Source organism: Oncorhynchus gorbuscha, linkage group LG02, assembly GCF_021184085.1.
Source record: "Oncorhynchus gorbuscha isolate QuinsamMale2020 ecotype Even-year linkage group LG02, OgorEven_v1.0, whole genome shotgun sequence".
NCBI classification, from domain to species: Eukaryota; Metazoa; Chordata; class Actinopteri; order Salmoniformes; family Salmonidae; genus Oncorhynchus; species Oncorhynchus gorbuscha.
In genome coordinates this window covers 16,877,830-16,887,891 of record NC_060174.1, presented here as the reverse complement: position 1 = coordinate 16,887,891, position 10,062 = coordinate 16,877,830, and positions in this window count along the sequence as shown.

Sequence of the window (10,062 nt, the reverse complement as noted above, 5' to 3'; positions counted from 1 at the left end):
TGAGTTCAAATTGATTTTCAATGACAGTATGGCTTATTTTTATCTTCCAGAAGTCCACAAGAATCCTGAAAACCACCTTGGCAGACCGGTCATTAGTGGTAACGAAAGTTTGACAGAACCCATCTCCAAGTACATTGATTACTTTATTAGGCTGGGAGTGATGGCGGGAAAGGCTTATCTTCAAGATACCACAGATGTGTTGAACAAAATTAAGGAATTTAACAAAATAATTCCTTTTTAGTCACCATGGATGTGGAGTCTATACACCACCATTGAACATAAACAAGGATTGGCAGCTATGCACCATTTATTGAGTACCTGGCCTGAGACTGAGATGCCTCCCACGTAATTCATTGTCTCATTGACTGAATTGTCTCATTGACGCCTTCAAGGCGGCTTAGCAGAACACAAGTATGCCATACGGGTAGGCAATGAAGACTACATGTCCTACACCATGGCAACCCTGCCTCCCTGCAAACTATGGGCTATTGATCATGTTTCGGCCTCAATTAGAAAAGGAGACCATCTTAAACAGCTAAACTAAAGAGAAAGTTTTGGGATTTACAAACTACAGGCCAATAAGTACCCTGGTTAAAATTAAGATCTGGATTTCTCACCTTTCCTGTAGGGTGGTGAGAGGGCCCTTTGCTGTCATCTAGTGGACATTTTTCTCTATTGCCCTCGGCTATGTTTAGACTGTTGCGGACCATATTTGAGATGAGATGCATGTTTTATAACATATCTACAGTAATTCACTTTTTATTGTGTATAGTATTGCTTACTAGGCGTTGTCCAATGAATTCTCTAACCACGCCCTCTTCAAATCAGGGTTGATTAGAAAAAGTTGTTCAAAAGAGGACATTGTATTATCACATTTGTACTCCCAGACGAAGGCCATGCAGCCAAAACTTTGTTTCCACATGCCATATAAAGGCATTTTAATTTATTATACGAGAAGTGCCTTGGTCCTCCTTTCTTTTTGATGACCAATTTACCAAAGAACACCTTCTGTTTACCAAAATCTACTATTCTGTACGTGAGCACTATATTTGAAGTCATCAAATCAAAGTTCATTTGTCACGTGCGCTGAATACAACAAGTGTAGACCTTACAGTGAAATGCTTACTTACAGGCTCTAACCAATAGTGCAAAAAAGGTATTAGGTGAAAAATAGATAGGTAAAGAAATAAAACAACAGTAAAAAGACAGGCTATATACAGTAGCGAGGCTATAAAATTAGCGAGGCTACATACAGACACTGGTTAATCGGGCTGATTGAGGTAGTATGTACATGTAGATATGGTTAAAGCGACTATGCATATATGATGAACAGAGAGTAGCAGTAGAGTAAAAGAGGGGTTGACGGGTGGTAGGTGGGACACAATGCAGATAGCCCGGTTAGCCAATGTGCGGGAGCACTGGTTGGTTGGCCCAATTGAGGTAGTATGTACATGAATGTATAGTTAAAGTGACTATGCATATATGATAAACAGAGAGTAGCAGCAGCGTAAAAAGAGGGGTTGTGAGGGGGGGCACACAATGCAAATAGTCCGGGTAGCCATTTGATTACCTGTTCAGGAGTCTTATGGCTTGGGGGTAAAAACTGCTGCCATGCGGTAGTAGAGGGAACAGTCTATGACTGGGGTGGCTGGGGTCCTTGACAATTCTTAGGGCCTTCCTCTGACACCGCCTGGTGTAGAGGTCCTGGATGGCAGGCAGCTTAGCCCCAGTGATGTACTGGGCCGTACGCACTACCCTTTGTAGTGCCTTGCGGTCAGAGGCCGAGCAGTTGCCGTACCAGTACCAAGAATCACTGCCGTACCAGGCAGTGATGCTCTCGATGTTGCAGCTGTAGAACCTTTTGAGGATCTCAGGACCCATGCCAAATCTTTTTAGTTACCTGAGGGGGCTTTGTCGTGCCCTCTTCACGAGTGTCTTGGTGTGTTTGGACCATTCTAGTTTGTTGTTGATGTGGACACCAAGGAACTTGAAGCTCTCAACCTGCTCTACCACAGTCCTGTCGATGAGAATGGGGGTGCTCTGTCCTCCTTTTCCTGTAGTCCACAATCATCTCCTTAGTCTTGGTTACGTTGAGGGATAGGTTGTTATTCTGTCACCACCCGGCCAGATCTCTGACTTCCTCCCCATATGGCTGTCTCGTTGTTGTCGGCGATCAGGCCTACCACTGTTGTGTTGTCTGCAAACTTAATGATGGTGTTGGAGTCGTGCCTGGCCATGCAATCGTGGGTGAACAGGGAGTACAGGAGGGGACTGAGCACGCACCCATGGGGAGCTCCAGTGTTGAGGATCAGAGTGGCACTACCTACCCTCACCACCTGGGGGCGGCCCGTCGGGAAGTCCAGTATCCAGTTGCAGAGTGAGGTGTTTAGTCCCAGGGTCCTTAGTTTAGTGATTAGCTTTTTTCATTTGACCTTTATTTAACTAGGCAAGTCAGTTAAGAACAAATTCTTAACTTAGCTTAGTGACGATCCTTAGCTTAGTGATGAGCTTTGAGGGTACTATGGTGTGGAATGCTGACCTGTGGTCAATGAATAGCATTCTCACGTAAGTGTTCCTTTTGTCCAGGTGTGAAGGGGCAGTGTGGAATGCAATAGAGATTGTATCATCTGTGGATCTGTTGGGGCGGTATGCAAATTGGAGTGGGTCTAGGGTTTCTGGGATAATGGTGTTGATGGGAGCCATGACCAGCCTTTCAAAGCACTTCATGGCTAGAAACGTAAGTGCTATGGATCTGTAGTCATTTAGGCAGGTTGCTTTAGTGTTCTTGGGCACAGGGACTATGGTGGTCTGCATGAAACATGTTGGTATTACAGACTCCGACAGGGAGAGGTTGAAAATGTCAGTAAAGACACTTGCCAGTTGGTCAGCACATGTTCGGAGTACACGTCCTGGTAATCCGTCTGGACCTGCGGCCTTGTGAATGTTGACTCCTGTTCAAAGGTCTTACTCAGATCAGCGGCGGAGAGCTTGATCACACAGTTGTCCGGAACAACTGATGCTCTCATGCATGTTTCAGTGTTACTTGCCTCGAAACGAGCATAGAAGTAATTTAGTTTGTCTGGTAGGCTTGTGTCACTAGGCAGCTCTCGGCTGTGCTTCACATTGTAATCTGTAATAGTTTGCAAGCCCTGCCAAGTCCGACGAGTGTAAAATCTCTGAGACAGGACAGTGTTGAGGCACAGATCTGGGGGAAAAAATACAATGGCCTCCATCATTCTTCAGTGGAAGACGTTTGGAACCACCAAGACTCTTCCTAGAGCTAGCCGCCAGGCCAAACTGAGCAATCGGTAGGGGGAGGTGACCAAGAACCTGATGGTCACTCTGACAGAGCTCCCGAGTTCCTCTTTGGAGATGGAAAAACCATCCAGAAGGACAACCATCTCTGCAGTACTCCACCAATCAGGCCTTTATGGTAGAGTGGTCAGACGGAAGCCACGTCTCAGTAAAAGGTACATTACAGCCTGCTCAGAAAGGCAACTAAAGGACTCTCAGACCATGAGAAACAAGATTCTCTAGTCTGATGAAACCAAGATTGAACTCTTTGGCCTGAATGCCAAGGGTCACATCTGGAGTAAACCTGGCACCATCCCTACAGTGAAGCACGGTGGTGGCAGCATCATGCTGTGGGGGTGGTGGCAGCATCATGCTGTGGGGATGCTGTTCAGTTGCAGGGACTGGGAGACTAGTCAGGAACAGTGGCAACGCATTCAGAGCCCCAGTTTTTATTTTATTTTTTTATAAATGAGTAAAAATGTCTAAACCTGTTTTTGCTTTGTCATTATGGGGTATTTTGTGTAGATTGATGAAGGAAAAAATGTATTTAATACATTTTAGAATAAGGCTGTAATAAAATGTTAAAAGTCAAGGGGTCTGAATACTTATTTGTACCCCACACATATAATTATACAGTTGAATTCGGAAGTTTATATACACCTTAACCAAATACATTTAAACTCAGTTTTTCACAATTCCTGACATTTAATCCTAGCAAGTCCTACCCTGTCTTAGGTCAGTTAGGGTCACCACTTTATTTTAAGAATGTGAAATGTCAGAATTATAGTAGAGAGAATGATTTATTTCAGCTTTTATTTCTTTCATCACATTCCCAGTGGGTCAGAAATTTACATACACTTGATTAGTATTTGTTAGCATTGCCTTCAAATTGTTTAACTTGGGACAAACATTTCGGTTAGCCTTCCACAATCTTCCCACAATAAGTTAGGTGAATTTTGGCCCATTCCCCCTGACAGAGCTGGTGTAACTGAGTCGGGTTTGTAGGGCTCCTTGCTCGCACACACTGTTCAGTTCTGCCCACAAATGTTCTATAGGATTGAGGTCAGTTTTCAGTTCTGCCCACAAATGTTCTATAGGATTGAGGTCAGGGCTTTGGGATAGTCACTCCAATACCTTGACTTTGTTGTCCTTAAGCCATTTTTCCACAACTTTGTAAGTATGCTTGGGGTCATTGTCCATTTGGAAGACCCATTTGCGACCAAGCTTTAACTGATGTCTTGAGATGTTGCTTCAATATATCCACATAATTTTCCATCCTTATGAAGCCATCTATTTTGTGAATTACATCAGTCCCTCCTGCAGCAATGCACCCCCACAACATGATGCTGCCACCCCGTGCTTCACGTTTGGGATGGTGTTCTTCGGCTTGCAAGCCTCCCCTTTTTCCTCCAAACATAACGATGGTAATTATGGCCAAATAATTTATTTTTTTCATCATTTCTCCAAAAAGTATGATCTTTGTCCCCATCTGTAGTTGCAAACCGTAATCTGGCTTTTTTATGGTGGTTTTGGAGCAGTGGCTTCTTCCTTGCTGAGCGGCCTTTCAGGTTATGTCGATATAGGACTCATTTTACTGTGGATATAGATACTTTTGTACCTGTTTCCTCCAGCATCTTCACAATGTCCTTTGCTGTTGTACTGGGATTGATTTGCACTTTTCGCACCAAAGTACGTTCATCTCTAGGAGACAGAATGCATTTCCTTCCTGAGCAGTATGACGGCTGCGTCCCATGGTGTTTATACTTGCATACTATTGTTTGTACAGATGAACGTGGTACCTTCAGGCGTTTGGAAATTGCTCCCAAGAATGAACCAGACTTGTGGATTTTTTATTTTTTTATTAGGATCTCTTTTAGTCCCCATTTGGACTAATCTTCCAAGAGTCCTTAACATTAAAATACAATTTATAATACAAACACATTTTCACATATAACAAACTATTACAAACATACATAATACTAGCTTAATGACCCAATAAATACTCAAACTAAAAAATATTGATTCTTCATCTACTATAGTCCCACAACATTTCTATGTACTATATTTAAATTGTTTTAAAATAATGTTTAAATGTATATATTGAAAGGTTTCTGGTTTGCTCAGTTAATTTATTCCATTTCTTTTTTGCTCTAAATCGAAATGTTCTTTTGCCTATTTCTCTTTTCTGTCTGGATAACACATAGATGGTGGACAATCTATTCCTAGTATTTACGGAATGTCTGTCTCTTACCAACTGAATACCTTTGTGAATAGAACTTGGCCGTTTTAAATGATGTATATTATAAAATAAAATAAGCATGTTTTTTTCAATTACCGTGTCGATTGATGACCAACCAGAAGAACCATATCTCCACCTTAAAACAATCCTTGCTGCTTCATTCTGTGCATTCTGCAGCCTCCTAACTTCACTTGATGATGCATTTCCCCAGACCACCGAACAGTAGTTCACCTGACTCTCAATTAATGCTTGTGTTATTTACTGAATAATTTTTCCTGTTAAATATTTAGCTATCCTTCTGATTATGCATGCTGTTTTAATATATATATATATATTATTTTACATAGATTAGTTATTTGAGACGACCATGCACTCCCAGTAGTTTGGTTTCTGCCACTTCTTCAATTTGTACTCCTCCTGGAGTTGGAGGTGTACAATTCTGTCTCTGAGGTCTTGGCTGATTTCTTTTGATTTTCCCATGATGTCAAGCAAAGAGGCACTGAGTTTGAAGGTAGGCCTTGAAATACATGCACAGGTACACCTCCAATTGACTCAAATGATGTCAATTAGCCTATCAGAAGCTTCTAAAGCCATGACATAATTTTCTGGAATTTTCTAAGCTGTTTAAAGGCACAGACAAATTAGTGTATGTAATATTCTGACCCAATGGAATTGTGATACAGTGAATTATAAGTGAAATAATCTGTCTGCTCAGGTAAGCTCCTGGCTGACGAGCAGCTCTGGCAGCTCCTGGCTGATGGGCGGCTCTGGCAGCTCCTGACTGATGGGCGGCTCTGGCAGCTCCTGACTGCCGGGCGGCTCTGGCAGCTCCTGGCTGATGGGCGTCTCTGGCAGCTCCTGGCTGATGGGCGGCTCTGGCAGCTCCTGACTGCCGGGCGGCTCGGGCAGCTCCGGACAGACGGGTAACTCTGGCAGCTCAGGACAGACGGGCAACTCTGGCAGCTCAGGACAGACGGGCGACTCTGGCAGCTCAGGACAGACGGGCGACTCTGGCAGCTCAGGACAGAAGGGCGACTCTGGCAGCTCAGGACAGACGGGCAACTCTGGCAGCTCAGGACAGACGGGCGACTCTGGCAGCTCAGGACAGAAGGGCGACTCTGGCAGCTCAGGACAGAAGGGCGACTCTGGCAGCTCAGGACAGACGGGCGACTCTGGCAGCTCAGGACAGAAGGGAGACTCTGGAAGCTCCGGACAGGCGGGAGACTCTGGAGGGAGGAGACGGAGAGACAGCCTGGCCCTTGGAGGAGGCACAGGATAGACTGGGCCGTGGAGGCGCACTAGAGGTCTCGAACTAAGGGCTTGCACAACCCGTCCTGGCTGGATGGTGATTTTACCCCGGCACGTGCGGGGCGCAGGCACAGGACGCACTGGGCTGTGTAGACGCACTGGAGACACAGTGCGCAGGGCTGGCGCAGGATATCCTGGCCCGAGGAGATTCACTGGAGGTCTGGAGAGCAGGGCTGGCACCATCCGTCCTAGCTGGATCCTCACCCTAGCCCGGCAGATGCGGGGAGCTGGGATGTAGCACATCGGGCTAAGAATGGGTACTGGAGACACCGTGCGTGGGGCTGGCACAGTCTTCACCAGACGGCTACCACGCACTTCAGGACGAGTGTGGAGAGCTGACTCAGGTGACATCAAATCCCAGACACGCTCCGTCGGGCGGATGTCGTGGCTCATGCACCAACACAGCAACTCCCTCATTACTCTCTCCTCCAATCTCCCCATTAACTCCTTCACTGTCTCTGCTTCGCTCCCTTCGCTCACCTCCAATTCCACCCCGACTGGCTCTGGTTCCATCCTTGGCTCCTTACGGTAGCATGTGGAGTTGGCTCAGGTCTGACTCCTGACTCTGCCACACTCCCCGTGTGCCCCCCCCCGATAAATTTTTAGGGCTGCTTCTCGGGCTTCCTTGCCAGCCGTGCCAACTCCTCGTAGTGTTTCCGCTCAGCCTTAGCTGCCTCCAGTTCCTCCTGTGGAGGGCGATACTCCCCAGCCTGTGCCCAGGGTCACTTACCGTCCAGTATCTCCTCCCATGTCCATTTCTCCAGATAGCTCTGCTGCTCCTGGTTACCACGCTGCTTGGTTCTTTTGTGGTGGGTAGTTCTGTAACGGTTCTCCTCGTCATCTGAGGAAGAGTAGTCAAGATCGGACCAATGCACAGTGTGGTATGTGTCCATGTTAATATTTAATAAATCAACTGAACACTGAATAACAAAACAACAAAGAGAGTGAACGAAACAGTCCTGTAAGGTGCAAACACACAAAACAAAAAACAGGAAATAACTACCCACAACTCAAGTGGGAAAAACAGGCTGCCTAAGTATGGTTCTCGTTGTCTCTGTTTGAGAACCATACTTAGGCAGCCTGTTTTTCCCACTTGAGTTGTGGGTAGTTATTTCCTGATGGGTGAAAGAAAAACATATATATAATCAATTTTGAATTCAGGAATAAGTCAAGGGGTATGAATATTTTCTGACGGCTTTGGATGTCTCTTAGAGAAAATAATGACCGGAGTGATCCAGTAGAGATAATATTAGGGATAATTGGGTGTCTGGTATTAGGCCTAGGTGGTATAAAGACGAGAGAAATTAGTATCTAGGGTAGATAGTAGCCATCTGATTTTCAGGGTTAAATTTGTTATTATGGGCCCTACAGCAGGGTGCAACATTACAGAATGTTCGGTGAGATACTGTATGTACTCGGTAGAACAGATATGAAGCTTTCCTGTTGTGGAGTTGGAAATTGGGTCAACTCAATTCATGTTATTTTTATCTGCAGCATTCTGAACGTTGGAATATCAATCTCTTGTCTAGAGCTTTTTTCAGGGTTACATGGAAGTTTGGAATCCATCTGGGGATGAGCCTCTCCATACAGTTGTGCCTCAGCCGAGCCTTTCGCCAAATACAATTCTTGAGGTGGAGTAACTCTGCAAGATCACAGTCGAACCAGGGGCTGAACTTGTTTTTAATTCTCATTTTCTTTATGGGGGTGTGTTTGTCAACAATACTACTGAAAATATAAAAAAAACAAGGTCCAAGCGTCTTCGACAGAAGGGATCAAACTGATTATATATCATTTTACAGAGGCCAGTTCATGAAGGAAGGCTTGCTCATTAAAGTTTTTTAGCAAGCGTCTATGACAAATCAGGACAGGTTGTTTCACTGAGCAGCCATTATGAACACAGGCTGTTAAACAGTGATCACTAAGGTCATTACTGAAAACACCAGACTGATACCTATCATGATTATTTGTGAGGATAACATTGAGCAGAGTAGCCTTTTCTGGGTGTTTGGAGTCATACCTTGTGAGATTTGTAATAATCTGAGAAAGATTTAGGGAGTCCCATTGCTTTAGGACTTGATCAGGTGGTTTAAGCATGTCCCAGTTTAGGTCACCTAGCAGGACAAATTCAGACTTAGTGTAAGGGGCCAGGAGAGAGCTTAGGGCAGGTAGGGTACAGGCCGGTGCTGATGGAGGACAATAGCACCCAGTAACAGTCAACAAAAAAAGAGCTATTTGAAAGTTTAATGCTTAAAACCAGCAAATCAAATTGTTTGGGACAGACTTGATGGAGACACCGAGCACTGAAGGTGATCCTTGGTGAAGATTGCCACTCTCCCACCTTTGGAAGATCTGTCTTGCTGAAAAAGGTTATAACCAGAAAGGTTAACATCAGTATTCAAAACACTGTTCCTTAACCACGTCTCAATAATGACCAACTCATCTGGATTGTAGCTGTGAACCCACACTTTAAATTGATCCATTTTAGGTAATAAGCTTCTCGTGTTAACGTGCAGAAAACCCAGGCTTTTATGAGAGCAGTATGGGGTTGTGTGGGCAAGCAGTTTGCTGATGTCAAATTTGTGAACAGAGCGCCCCATGTTGGTGTTGGTGTTATGTTATGGGCAGGCATAAGCTACGGACAACAAACACAATTGCATTTTATTGATGGAAATTTGAATACACAGAGATACTGGGACGAGATCCTGAGGTCCATTGTTATGCCATTCATTCGCCACGATCATCTCATGTTTCAACATGATAATGTACGGCCCCATGTTGCAAGCATGGCTGGCCATCACTACATATCTGTCGCCAATCTCACTGGCTCCAGGTAATCTATAAGTCTTTGCTAGGTAAAGCCCTGCCTTATCTCAGCTCACTGGTCACTATAGCAACACCCACCCGTAGCACGCGCTCCAGCAGGTACTGTATATTGCACTGGTCATCCCCAAAGCCAACACTTCCTTTGGCCGCTTTTCCTTACAGTTCTCTGCTGCCAATGACTGGAACTAATTGCAAAAGCTCTGAAGCTGGAGACTTATATCTCCCTCTCTAACTTTAAGGATCAGCTGTCAGAGCAGCTTACCGATCACTGTATCTGTACACAGCCAATCTGTAAACAGCACACCCAACTACCTCATCCCTATCCCTATTACTTACCCTCTTACTCTTTTGCACTCCAGTATCTCTACTTGCACATCTTCATCTGCACATCTATCACT